Source organism: Mercurialis annua, linkage group LG3 (assembly GCF_937616625.2).
Source record: "Mercurialis annua linkage group LG3, ddMerAnnu1.2, whole genome shotgun sequence".
Classification (NCBI taxonomy): Eukaryota; Viridiplantae; Streptophyta; class Magnoliopsida; order Malpighiales; family Euphorbiaceae; genus Mercurialis; species Mercurialis annua.
This window is the reverse complement of record NC_065572.1, coordinates 14,806,536-14,820,576: the sequence shown is the minus strand read 5'-3', so window position 1 is coordinate 14,820,576 and position 14,041 is coordinate 14,806,536.

Below are 14,041 nucleotides of genomic sequence, written 5' to 3'. Positions count from 1 at the left end.
TGATAAGAAGGCTGTACTACAGTAGTCATCTAACCCTGGGGCATCTGCCTCGGACAATCTCTAGCAAAATGGCCCCGTTGACCACAGTTGAAACATGCTCCAGTAGCAATGTAGCACGCGCCGTAGTGCCTTCTATTACAGCTCAGACATAAGGGCACTCCACCTCCCATGTCACTCACCGATCTGGCACTAATTCCGGTGCCTGAAGTACTGACTCTGGTTCCATACCGAGCTTTCTTATTTCTTTGCTGCCGTGATGGGGGTCGAGAATAACTCCTAACATATGATTGGGTAGGTGCGCTCTGTACGCTGCGAAACACGTCACTCCTCACAGGCGCAACATTGGAAGGATCAGGAATCCTCCCAAAATAGATCAGAGAAATTTCCATCTGCCTAGCGCTATCGATCAGTTGCACTAGGGTTCTTCCGATATCAGACGTCAGACTCACAAATTCAGCTCCTAGACCCTCTACAAACCTCGAGTTCACTCTAACTGGGTCTGTAGTCAGGTCTGGTGCAAACCTACTTACTCTGGTAAACTCCGTCACATACTCTTGCACAAACCGATTGCCTTTACTCAGGGTCAACCACTGACTACGATAACTCTCCGTCACTGCATATGGTAAAAAGTATTCCCTAAAGTGGTTTGCAAATTCAGCCCAGGTCATAGTATCCATGGTTGGCTGAATGTGCTGCTGAAACCAATCTTTCGCGGGTCCTTTCATTGACATTTCCACCATAATGATGGTCTGTCTCTCATTAGCTTGCAGGCGTCGAGCGTTACGTTTTACTTCTTCGAGGAAATCGAGAGCATCGCCTGAGCCGTCAAACTTAGTTGGCTTAAGGCGCATATAAGCCAAGACGATATCTCGGTCAGTGAAAGCAACATTACGCAATTGTTGCTGCTGTAGCTGTTCACGATGCATGTTCTGCACCTCAGCCTGATTGGCTTGCATAGCCGCAATTCCCGTAAGAAATTGATTCAGATCAAAACCCACAACATTAGGTTGTTGGGCTTGCGCTTGCACTCCAGGTGCCTGCGCCTGGGCTTCTTGGCCACCACCTCCTCCCTGAACAGAAGACTCATCTTGAGCTTCTGGATGGACGTCATGCGCCCCTTCTATAACATTTCGTGCTGCAGCGGCAGCTCGCTCTACTTCTTGTCTTTGGTCAGACATCCTGACCAAGACAAACAACGTTACTTAGCCACATAATCGCATAATATCGCAAACGCATATCTTATTAAACGCGGATCTCATCACATGCGAACACACGCGTACGACAGACTCACATCCTAGGGGGAAAACTGAAAGTTTGAAAATCAAATGAATACGTAACAAAGACAAGATTCGAGTCTTATGTGCTGCAGTAGGATCCTAGGAAAATAAATCACTCTTCTGACATAAGCAATGGTAACTGGACCATGCTCTGATACCAACATTGTCACGACCCAATCTCAGGGCCGAGACCGGCGCTAGGGAATGGGAGTGGTTGCTCCGAACCCCGTAGCAAGCCTAAAAACGTAAAATAATTTTTTTCTCGAAACATATACGTCATGCATGACATACATAACCACGTGTCATGCAGAAACACACATGCCAGGCACACATATCCTCTGGCAGTCACAATAAAAATAAAGCAGCAAGCGTAAACGTTAAAACGTTAAAGTTATATTTACAGAAAAACTATACATACAAGCTGACTGGCAAAATACTTATCTACTGCAACTCTAAGAGTAAAGTACTGTTTCTTTACATACTCAAAAATACAGACTTCTGGAAGTAGGATAGAAGTCCGTTGCTTCAAAGCGTCTTTATCCTGAAAGGAAATCTGTGAGGGGTCAGTATATTGGGATATACTGAGTGAGTTCATACATTTACTAATAAGTATTCACATAAAACATAAAACGATATTCAATCGTATGCAGCCAAGTACATGATCCGATTGAAACCTTAATCCTCAAACATACTAATAATCGATCGATCAACCCAATCATAAATATCAATTGCGAGTCCAACTCGCTGGTGGCCCAGCCACTAGATACGGGGACTCCAGACTACACCGTAGCCGAGTGCTCTCTCGTATCAAAATCATAAACCCAATCGTAAATGTCATATTCATCATCAGCTCACAGCTGAGTTATATCAAAACTGTGATCACACAGTCCTATTGTCGCCCAATAGGTAGCACGTTCCATCAGATCAATACTGGTTTCAAATCAAGCATATGCAATTCGTATAAAAGTTTCGCATATAAAACATACAGTTCAAATAATAAGCAATATAAAATAATTGCTTAAGTAAATACTTTAAAAGCAAATCATATAAACTCACAGAAAACGCTTATCCAAAAATACGTCGGGACTTAGATACGTCAAGCTTCCCGAACTACTGGTCCAGCTGCTTCTTGCCTCGCCGGATCTAAAACAATTTTTAAAACATTTGACTTGTATTAGAATCCTATTCTAAGATTGACTCTAGACTCAAGACTCGACACGTTTTACTTTTATTAACTATCGTGCTTCTCACGTGATTATCCCGATAAACGGTATCAAACTCGTTTATAGATCGAATACCACTCTTGTAATTCAATTCCAGTTTAACCTCATTAGGTTAACTATTCACATTAATCGATCAATTACTATTCGATTTCTGATTCTACACGCGAATTCAACTAATTTAATCGAGGTACGAAGAATCGGGGTGCGAGAATCGGAGAGTACACGTTCGTGCAGGGGGGTACACGTTCATGCACCTTGATGGTACACGTCCGTGTACCTTGGTACACGGTCGTGCACCATATGTTGGTACACGTTCGTGTACCTTGGTACACGTTCGTGTACCATTGATGGCACACGTTCGTGTACCACAAGTACACGATCGTGCACGATCCCCCGGAATCGATTTCCGGGGTTTCCGACCTGCTATATACGTAAAAACGCTCCAAACTCAACCAAAATGCGTATTCTAAGCTCAAAACGCTATATATCAATCCTATACTCGATAAAACGATAAAATCGTTTCGTGGCCTAAAACTTTGAATCGATATAACTCAAAATATATTCGTTTAAACGATAAAACGTCAAGCTTACCGTGATTACCCGTCAGAATACGATCGTTTGGAGTTATAGAACGTCGAAAATGGGCGAGAAACGAGATCGAGCGACGGAACGATATGGTATCGCCGTTTGTTAAAGAAAAAGAGATGAAGATGATGTTTCTGTAACCTTCGCACTGAAGGTTTGGATTATATATATGTAATGGCTAACTTGCCATTTGGTCCTTGAAACTTTTCAAAAGTTTCAATTTAGTCCAAAACCTATTCAATTAATCTTTCTATTAATTCATATACGTATTATTTATATCCGAATAAATAATACTAACTCAAAATATATATTTCCATCGAAAATCCTCAAATTTCTATTTTCGGGGCTTAATTGGCTAATTTGCACTTTAGCCCCTAAACTTTTCAAAATTTACAATTTAGTCCCAAAATGTCTCCACATCCAAATTTTCAAAATTAACTCCTTAAATCCCGCTAATTGATTCATTAACTTCTATTCTAAATTCCCGATATAATTAAATTAATTCTCCTTAATTTAATTTATCGGAAATCACGACACGTGGCACGACTTAATTACCTTAAAATATTTTGGGGTATTACATAAAAGTAATGATTGGTCTGACCTCTAGCTAGGCTCTCTTAAGGGTCTATTTATAGTAGTTAGAGGTATCCTAGGGTTATCAAGTAGTTGATTTCTATTAGGTTTGTGCGAGTGAATGAGATGATAGGATTGGGAGTGTGAGTTGATAGACCTGTTAGTTTTAAGATTAAGCGAAACTACGATTTTCTTATTATAATTCGTATTCAATCTTGCAGGCTAAGTAAACTATGGTTAAAAGTTGGTTTTGGTGTCCGAAAGCTTAAAAAGGCTTTTGGGACCCTGTGGGTTTGAGTATGGTCAATTTTAGTCCATCAAACTTTCAAATTGGCCTATAAAAATTCTAAGATATTATAATTAGTCCAATTTTTTAGACTTAGACTAAATCTTTTTTGGATTTTTATAGGCTATTTCCGGCTAATTACTTTTTGACCCCTCAAGTTCGCAGGTGTGCACTGATCACGCCTGCTTGAATTCAAACAAAACAAATCAATTGCTCGTCACAAGGATGAATTTCTCTGGAAATCATCATTGGACGCTTCATTCCTTTATCACTTTTTACCTATCCGGAAAGTTTGTGTCTACAGTTTGCCTCCTCTTTAATCGGAATTAACAAAGTAGGCCAATTCTTATTAAAGAAGTAACTCGATGTTCAACAAGCAATAAGGATATGGTCCACAATCGGAGGTACTCACTCGCCGGTGGTTTGGCAATGCCCTAGCCTGAGCATTATCAGTCGTGATGCATGACCCTGTGATGGAGAACGTGAAGGGTACTTTTGTAATTTCTGATTTCTGCAACACTGCAGCAGAAATATAGTATTTTTATTTTTAGTAGGAGTCCTATTTAGTTATAAGTTCTATTTAGCTTAGAAATCCTATTTAGTTTAGAAGTCCTACTAAGTATTGATTAGGATTTCAAATCCTATTAGTATTAGGATTAGTTTTAAGTCTATAAATAGCTAGTCTATTGTTATGTTTTAGCACTTAATTTTGATAATAAAAATAATATTGTTTTTCAGCAATCTTTGACGAATTGTGCGACTCAATTCTCTAGGTGTGACTCCTAGGCATTCTAAGTGTGACTCTTAGAAGTTTTCTTTATTTTCTTTTATTTCTTATTGCAGATCTGATTTCTAGATTATTCTAATCTAAAATTCAGACCCAAAACGTCAAATTATTCATTAGATTAACCCTACATCAGCCTTACCCAACCTGTCCTACATCACCCTGGCTTTATGCTCCCTAATTTTGGTCTACATTGCATCTAGCCGAGAGTAGGTCTTCTTAGCTTTCCAGAAGGTCATCTCCTGGGTTTGAACTTCCTGATGCGTGCTCCATGGAGTGGAGCTGTAAACTCTCAACCATCCTAAGAGTAATCCAATGGCTTGGACCCCTAGTATGCGCTCCGCGGAATGGAGCAATAAACTCTTAGCCGTCTTGGGAGTGATCAATGGCTTGGACCCCTAGTAATTATCATTTCCAATACTTCTTATGTTTGCAGAATGAACAGCACCCCCTTGGTTGTCCCGAAGAGCACCCTATTGCGTAGGTGCTTGAATTTCGTAGTTATTCCACAACTATCGGAAATGTCCAAAGTTTATTCGAAGTGTTGCAAACAATATCTTGGTGTTTTTTTTACAATACGCATGTGTCTTTCTATCGTATTTTAGTGTCTTCCTACCATTTCTTGTCATCTTGATAATAAATAACTCCTCTGTCCGAAGTCTTGCTTGTAGAGTTAAACTGTTGTTATTCTATTCTAGATGTCGCTTTTTGTATATAGCGGATGGTGTGGCAATTTCTTTCTATTGTTGGCTGCTTCGATCCCGTCTTATGGGTAAGTCTTATTGTCTGATCCTTTGGAGAATTTTCCATTTCTGATATCTTTCTTGGAAAGTGTTCTGATTAGTCTACTGCGGAAGTTTTATTTTTTGATGTCTTCAGGGAAATCTTCTAGTTATTCCACTAGGGATTTTCTTTTGATTCAAGCTTCTAGGGAGTATGATTCTCTAGTTGGTCCACTAAGGATTTTCTTTCGAGTGAGTCCACTAGGTGTGTAGATGGTCCGCTTCTAATTTACTGTGGAGTGATCCTGTTCTATGTTGTATGTACTAGGGATGTTTGATCGTCCTGCCCTACCGAGGATGAAACCTTAGTCTGATAACCTGTCACTCTAATGCTCTAAGGTTTTGAAAATCTGAATGATAATACGCCCTCTTTCAGGCATGATTCCGACCAGATTTTGTTTTCTTATGAGATTGTGCCTTATATGTGTTAGGAATAAGAGGCTTTCTTGCTCACTTTTTCACTTTCCATTTTTCTCTCTTGTCTTGCATTTTTCTTAACTTGCAAGCTTGATTTTATTTTGAGTATGGCACCATTATGGAGGTTTAAAGAGATGTGTGGGGATTCTGATCAACAAGCCATCTGGGAGGCTTTAATATTAGAGGTTAGCCAGGAGGTCTCACTTTGCTTTACGCCTAGAGCAACACATATGCTCTAGGTTTCAGTTTGCGGTACTTTTTTGAACTTTTCCTCCTAGATAAATGTTTTAATTGCTTGTATGTTCAAAATATGCTTGAGATTTGCTTAAAATAGGCCAGCTGCTCAAAAAAGTGTTCCGGGGAAGGAGGAAGAGTGGCGTCGGCGCTAGAATGCAGTGGCGCCGCCGCCGTTAGTGCTACAGGCGCCATAGTTGTGGCACCAGTGCACTTTTGGTGCCAGTTTTGTGGCTGAATTTTCCACTTCTTTGGCCTCCTTTCAGGTGATTCTAACTCCAATATTGATGCTTTTTGTGTTTTCAGGGTAGGGAGGCGTTCCATACCTCGAGAAACTTTGTTAATGCTCAAATTTTGTACAGCTCTTTGACCCCCGACTGTTCAGTCTCGAGTAGATGTTGTAGGCTTTGATTGTTTGGCTAGCGTGCTGTTTACCGCGACGAGGATATGTGACAATGCGTCGTTGCGTGCATCGGTTGAGCGGTGTATGGAAACTACTCATACTTTTCACTTGTCGATAGGGGAGTTGACTATGAATCCATTGGACTTCTCGCTTATTATTGGGATACGCTTCGAAGGTCAGCCTTTCCCTTTTTCCAGTGGTTTGGCAACCTATGGCCGCGGGGATTGATATATCATAGAGATTCTGGGTTTACTACCGGAGATCAAGGGTCGTGCCCTTCGGTATACTGAATTGTATGACCGATATCAAGATTGTATTCCGAGGATTAGGGATGAGGTCGATTTTCTTGCTCGAGCCTTTATATTTTGTTTGCTAGGGACCACACTACTATGCAGCTCGAGTTTGACTCTACCCATTTGTGTACTTCCGGCACTAGAGGACTTAGATCAGGTCATGTCCTATGACTGGGGATCTGCTTCTCTCCCCTATCTATATAGCAGCATGGATCGAGTTATACATGGGGGATCCCGCCTATTTAGAATGTGGCCCGTTGTGCACGTGAGTTCCTTTATTAAATCTTATCTTTTGCATATTGTATTTCTATCTTCGTCATTTTATCTAATTTTGCATTTCCCCTTTTTCTAATTTGGGCCATTCAAATGGGTATTTTGACCGGATTCGGCGATCTTCCGGCGCTGGGCATTCCCCTGCTGCGATTTTGGGACTTCTCTAGTACTATGACATATTGTCAGGGAGTCGAGTATAAAGATCGGCTGAGCCTGTCTGACTTTCTTTTCTAGTGTCTTATTAGGGAGGAGTTAGGCGCGGGACCGGGGGTCATTTTTGGTTCACTGTGTCAGATGGCAAAGAGATCTGCCGGCTATAGTGACGCACGTGAACCCACATAGGATTCTTTTCCGACTGCCTATCTTGCACATTCCTTTGTGCCCACTAATTGTACCCATGTGAGTCTTTTTCATAGTACTCGTTCTTTTATTTTTATTAGGACTTCCTCCCTCTTAACTGAGTGCTCATTTCTGCATTACAGGTGTCGGTGTGATATGCTATCCAGTTGGCTAATGCGGCCTATTACTGGAGACAACGGTTATATAGTGTATTTACACAGATGAAGGTAAGATACAATATGCCTATGATTTATTCTAATTATATTCATATATGCAATTATAGCTATGACTTCTCTTTGGTTCTTTGCAGTATTGCATTAACGGTCTAGAGGACATGCTGCGACAGACTGAGCTGGGTCCAACTGGAAGTGGCAATGACATTCCTCAGGGATTTCCCGACGGTAGATGTGGTGATTTTGGCGGTCGGGGACATGGAGCCCGCGGCGGTTGCGGTCTTGAAGCCCATGGCGGTTGCGGTCTTGGACCCCACGGAATTCGTGGCGACCTTGCTTCTTCTTCTGGCGTTGCACAGACTGGGCGCGACGATGATGATATGTTCTCCGAGAGCGAGGGTGGCGACATAGAGACACTGGTGCAGGACTGGGATTCTGATGAGTAAATCTTATATCTTCTACTCATTTGTTTGATATTTTAGAGATTGTCCTACTTCGACAATGACCTTTTATATGTCAGTACATTACTTCATATGTGGATGCTTTGTTTGTTGAACTTTGTTTTTTTTTTCATTGTGAATTCCTTGTTTGTATTTATATCTTATGAGAAGTAGTATGATTTTCTGTTTTCTGCTAGATTCAGCATAGCCTTTTTTGATGTTGTAGTTAGGAACCCGTAATCATATGATGTTTTCTGGTTGATGGAGATTCGATGCCCCATTTGTTTTTAGTCGATGGAGATCTGATACCCCCTTGGTTTTCGATCGATGGAGATGTGATGCCCCCTGACTTTTGGTTGTTAGAGATCTGATGCCCCCTAACTTCTGGCTGATGGGGATTTGATGCCCCCTGACTTCTAGCTGATGGAGACGTCATGCCCCCTTAGTTTATAAATTGATGGAGATCCGATGCCCCCATGGTTTCTAATCAAAAAAGATCCAATGCCCCCTGACTTCTGGTGATGGAGACCTTATGTCCCCTGTTCTTGATTCTGGTGAGGACTTTGATGTCCCCTATCAACTGGGTTTGCCCCTTACTATTAGATTTCCGTCTCTGGAAATGGAGGCATGTTACCAATTCCGGATAGTTCTGTGTGTAATGGCCCGACGCCTGTTGTGAGGACTTTGATGCCCCATGCTATTCGGATTTTTATATCTGGATAGCGGAGGCATGTCGCCTATTTTGGATACTTCTGGTAGTGTAGAGGTCTAACGCCTGTTATGAGAAATTTAATGTCTCCTGCTATCCAGATTTCCACCGTTGGATAGCGGAGGCATGTCGCCTATTCTGGATGCTTCTGGTAGTGTAGAGGCTTGATGCTTGTTTTAGGCGTTTAAATTTTGCAAAAATTGGCACCCATTTTTCATTTTTCTGGTTGAATCAACTTTATCGTTTGTATATACTAGACTCTTGTTTTTCCCCTCATTGAAGCATTCGAATTTGGGTCAGGAGACTGGATGATTCAATATAGAGTCTGGATTCTTGCTATGAAAATTATTGAATTGCAAAGTTTTAAATTTTTTTTGTTCCATTGTATCGAAAGTTATGCTTTTAAGATTTATGATTGTTTGTCCATTCTTTCTAGGAACATGTGTTGGTCAATCATTGTAATATACACGTATGATAAAAGATCTATTCGACTTATTCATTCATTGACCAGTATAATTGAGATATTTTCTGTTTCAAGCTATCGTACCCCTGTTATCTATTAGTGGTTTTCTTAATTGACTATTTTTTATGTGAGTGTTTTGCTCGATCATTGATCGATAATCCCGAGGAGTACTTTTATTGAACTTTGTCTCTCACTACTTAGACCGTCCCACTCTAAGATAGGTTGTTGGGCGGTAGATTTCGTTGATGGTGTGAAGCTTCTCCTCTCTAGTTCCTATCCGGGCTAGACGGTCCGTTTTGACGTGTGCCTCCCCTTCGTAAAACTTTTTATGGCAAAATCTATTTGGTTAGTAGGTCAAAACCCACTAGCAGGCGCTGTCCTTTTTGAGACAATTAGATTGACTCACATTTTGTGAAGGGTAGGACCTATTGACACAAAATTATCTCTAGAAGTTGTTCGCTTTCGTATACCAATTTTTGAAGGGATTAGATGAATAGCTCGATTTTCATCACATATGCATATGAAAACGATTGAAAATAGCAAGCCCATCAGGCAAGACATCACACAAATACGTATAATTATTCGTTATATCATCGATTTTGGAATTTTAAACATATCGAATATAAAAATATTCAAATGCAGGAGGAGAAATGCCATAAATCATTGCTTATACGAGAATGGATCTCTAACTGGTCTAAATATAGTTGGGTCACCACTTCCATCTTGTTGGTGATGTCATGGATTCTGAGATCGGCGAAGAACAATAGGTCTGTAGTAGAATCTTTCTCCGATGGGCATGTTTTGAATGGCGGACCCCTATATCCATCCGGTTGTTCTGGATAACATGAAACTTTCGTTTTCCATCTGATTCTTCTAGGACCTTTGTTGTTCTATTTGATTGTTCTGAAAGCTGCTTTGCTTGGAATCTCTTTTGTTCCATCTAATTTTTCTAGGTAGTTGAGACCTCTGTTGCTCCGCTTGGTTAGTCTAAGTAGTTGAGATCTTTTCTGTTCCATTCGGTTGCTCTAGATAGGCTGGAACCTCCATTGTTCCACTTGGTTATTCTTTGTAGTCGAAATCGTTGTCGTTCCATTCGGTTGCTTTGGATAGAGCGGAACCTCCGTTGTTCCATTAGGTTATTCTGGGTAGACGAAATGTTTACTGCTCTATTTAGTTGCTCTGGATAGGTTGGAACCTCCGTTGTTCCATTTTATTGTTCTATAAAGTTGAAACCTCCGTTGTTCCGCTTGATTATTCTAAGAGTCATTGAGCTGAACTTCTATGTCATCCCATGTGTCGTGCTCAGAATTATTAATTCTATCCTTTGATATGGATGTTGTATTAATCGAGCTTATGCTTATGAAGATCAGGATGCGCGGTTGGTTATCTTCTAGACTTTTGTTTTGATTAGTATTATGCCCCTGAGCTTGGCATGACGTCCAACATTACTACTCATGGAATGAGTTCGTTGCTTGTCAAATGGCTTTAACGAGTTCATTTTTGAAAGCTTGTGGAGGCACTAGTAAACCTTTCTGGGTTGATTCTGAAAAGCATTTCATTGCCGGTCCATGCTGACCATGACTGCAGCTGGTATCTCTTTGGTTGATTCTAACGCACTGGCAAAACTGGGGTTGGCACTTCCTGTGTTGATTCTTATATTCTGATTGGGTTGACCGATCAAAAGCTTCTACTAGATAAAGATTTTTCGGAAGCGGAATTACTCAGTCGTTTGCTTATTTGTCTGATCATTGGTGTTATTGATGTTGATCTGTCTGGTATGGCTCAGCTGATTTATCAGGATGTTTGGATTGCAGATAATGGACTTGTAGAAGACTTGCTAAGACTGAGTTGATTCATCAAGCTGTTTAAACTACTAAAAATTCTGCTTTTAGCGATGGATTTTAGCGACTGATTCAAAATTCGTCGCTAAAATTACATTTGGCGACGGATTTTGAATCTGTCGCTGATCTCATCAAATTATTGGCGGGAGTTATCCCGCCAACTTTAGCGACAGATTTTCCGTCGTTAAAACTGGCGGGAATTTTCCCGCCAATTTTAGTGACGGATTCAAAATCCAACACTAAATTTAGCGACAGATTTTGAATCCGTCCCTAGATCCGTCACTATTATTCTCGACAATTTTAGAGACGAGTTAATACGTCGCTAAAATTTAATTAATTAAATAAGATTATTAAAAAAATATTTAAAATTTCCTCAAAAAAAATATATTTAAAAACATGATTATTTTATTCTAAAAATTATTTATTATTTATTTACTAAAAATATTAAAAAAAATTATTTATTATTTATTTATTTATTTCAATAATAATTATTAATTATTTTTATATAAAAAAATTATTGAAAAATAAATCAATTATTATGTTGCAATAATTTTTATATAAAAATAATTATTATGAAAAATAATCAATTTAGAATGCGGGAATAAAGTGTGGGAGTTAATATTTTTTCTTTTTAGTTATATTTAAATATAAAACACATAGATATATAATAAAAATATGAGTTTGGTAAAACAGAGCTACGCGCAGGGGAATTATATGGTTAAAGAGATATGGGTGGAGTAATGGGAGGATTGTGACCTATTGGGAAGTCTGCTAAATTGTGTTGAGTTTTTTATGTTCATAACGCAGCGGAATTTCAAAAATTTATCTAAAACCCAAAATAAGATCCATGTAATTCCAATAAATAGATTAACTACAGAATTAATACTTACTTGTATGTCGAATTCAACAGCAATGTAGGAAGGAAGGAGGTGGTTCACTTTGGTGATACCTGGCCTCGGATCAGAAACGCCTCCAAAAGAATGCGTACTCTACGAGTATCCACACGAACAGACCTTAGCCAAAACTAGTGCTTGTGTGCTAGCACTATTGCTTCACAAGCAACTTCGAATTTTAGTGATTTAGTGAATAATGGATTTCGTAATTCTCAAACCAATTGCTTAATGTGTATTTATAGTGATACAACAACACTAGGGTTTGAGACAAATTCGAATTTCAATCTCATTGCAATTCTACAAGTTTATGTTTAAGAAAAACTCCTTTTTTGATAATCATCCATATATATTAATTACTATATTTATTATCTTCTAAAAATAATAAATTAAGGAAAACACTTATCCTTAAATTCCGAATTGATATATATATTTAATAATATATATTGTACAACCCATAACTGTTTTGGGCCTGTTCTTAGTGTGCGACCCTGTAGGTTCATATAATGTTGGCAGTAGGCTCGAAATCCCTATTTCAGCCCACAAGTCATAAGTGGCATCTAGCAAGATATTATGACTACCCAAGTTATACGAATATCGACAATCCGATTTAACCATTTACAATAATATTTTAATCCCTTTGTCTCTCTATATCCAGATTGAATATAAGGCATAGTCCTGTCATCGTTATAATATTCAATCATTAGTTTCTTGACTCTAAGTAGACTGAAAATGGTAACTCTTTCTCAATTCATTTAGCATGGCCATGCATTTCCTTCAGTCTATCTTCTTCAAGGAGCCCATAGATATCTTACTCAAATAAATGAGGGACAAATTCATTCCCAGTCACTCACATTTCTCACACAGTTACTTTCATATCCAATGACAATCTATTCCATTATCCTGTTAAAGATAATGTAAGACTGTATCAAAATATGAAATAGCTATGTAGAAATCCATGATGATTTCAAGGTCAAAGGATTATACTAATAGAACTGTAATGAGAATTACTTATGACAGTGATCTATGTAGTATTCTCACAGTGGGTCATCCAGTGCCTTATTTCTCAAATAGCACCTATGATTTGACTTAATATCTCATATACATGATTAGTAAAACATAATCATCAGTCAACATCATACTAGTCTCAGTGTTCTATTAAGACTAGGGATAGATGGTATATAATTCTTTTATTAAACCTAAGGGGTCTACTATCAAGTCACATACTTGATTACCTTAGAAAGAATTAACCATTCAAGTATTTTAATCATTAATATAAAATGATAAAAACTGCCAATCAATAAATAACAAAATGATAAAGTCAAAACATGGTCAAACATGATTGACATAGTGCATATCACTAACAAATTGCGGGTGGGTGACAGTGTGTGATCTACCGCGGGTGGGTTAGGGATGGTGGGCGACTGTTTAAATGATATTTCATTTTACAATTTTAATTAAAAAAATATTTTTTTAATTTTTTTATTTTAAAAAATAGTAACGGATTTAAATCCGTCGCTAAATTATTAAAAATCCGTCGCAAATTTTTTTTCCCGTCGCCAATATTTATTGCGACTAAATATATAGCGACGGACGTTGTACGTCGCTTTAGCGATGTAATTTGGCCATTTAGCGACGGAAAAAATTCGTCGCTAAATGGTTGTTTTCTAGTAGTGTTAGACCGCCGATGTTAGAGTCATTGAACTATTTCCTGATTCATCGACTGTCTGGATCGTCGATATTTGAGTTGTAGTATACTTTGTTTAAGCCTTATCTGATTCGTCGGCTGTCTGGATCGCCGATGCAGGAGTTGTGGTTAAACCGTTTTTTGATTCATCGGCTATTTGGATCATCGATGTTGGAGTCATGGAAGACTTGGTAAAACCATTTACTAATTCGTCGGCAGTTTGGATCGCCGATGCTGGAGTTTTGGTAGAACCATTTTCTTATTCGTCAGCTATCTTGATCGTCGATGCTGGAGTCGTGGAAGACCAATAGAACCTTTTTCTAGCTTTCAGGCTGGTTGCTTGACATTCTAAATTTTGACTGGGTACCC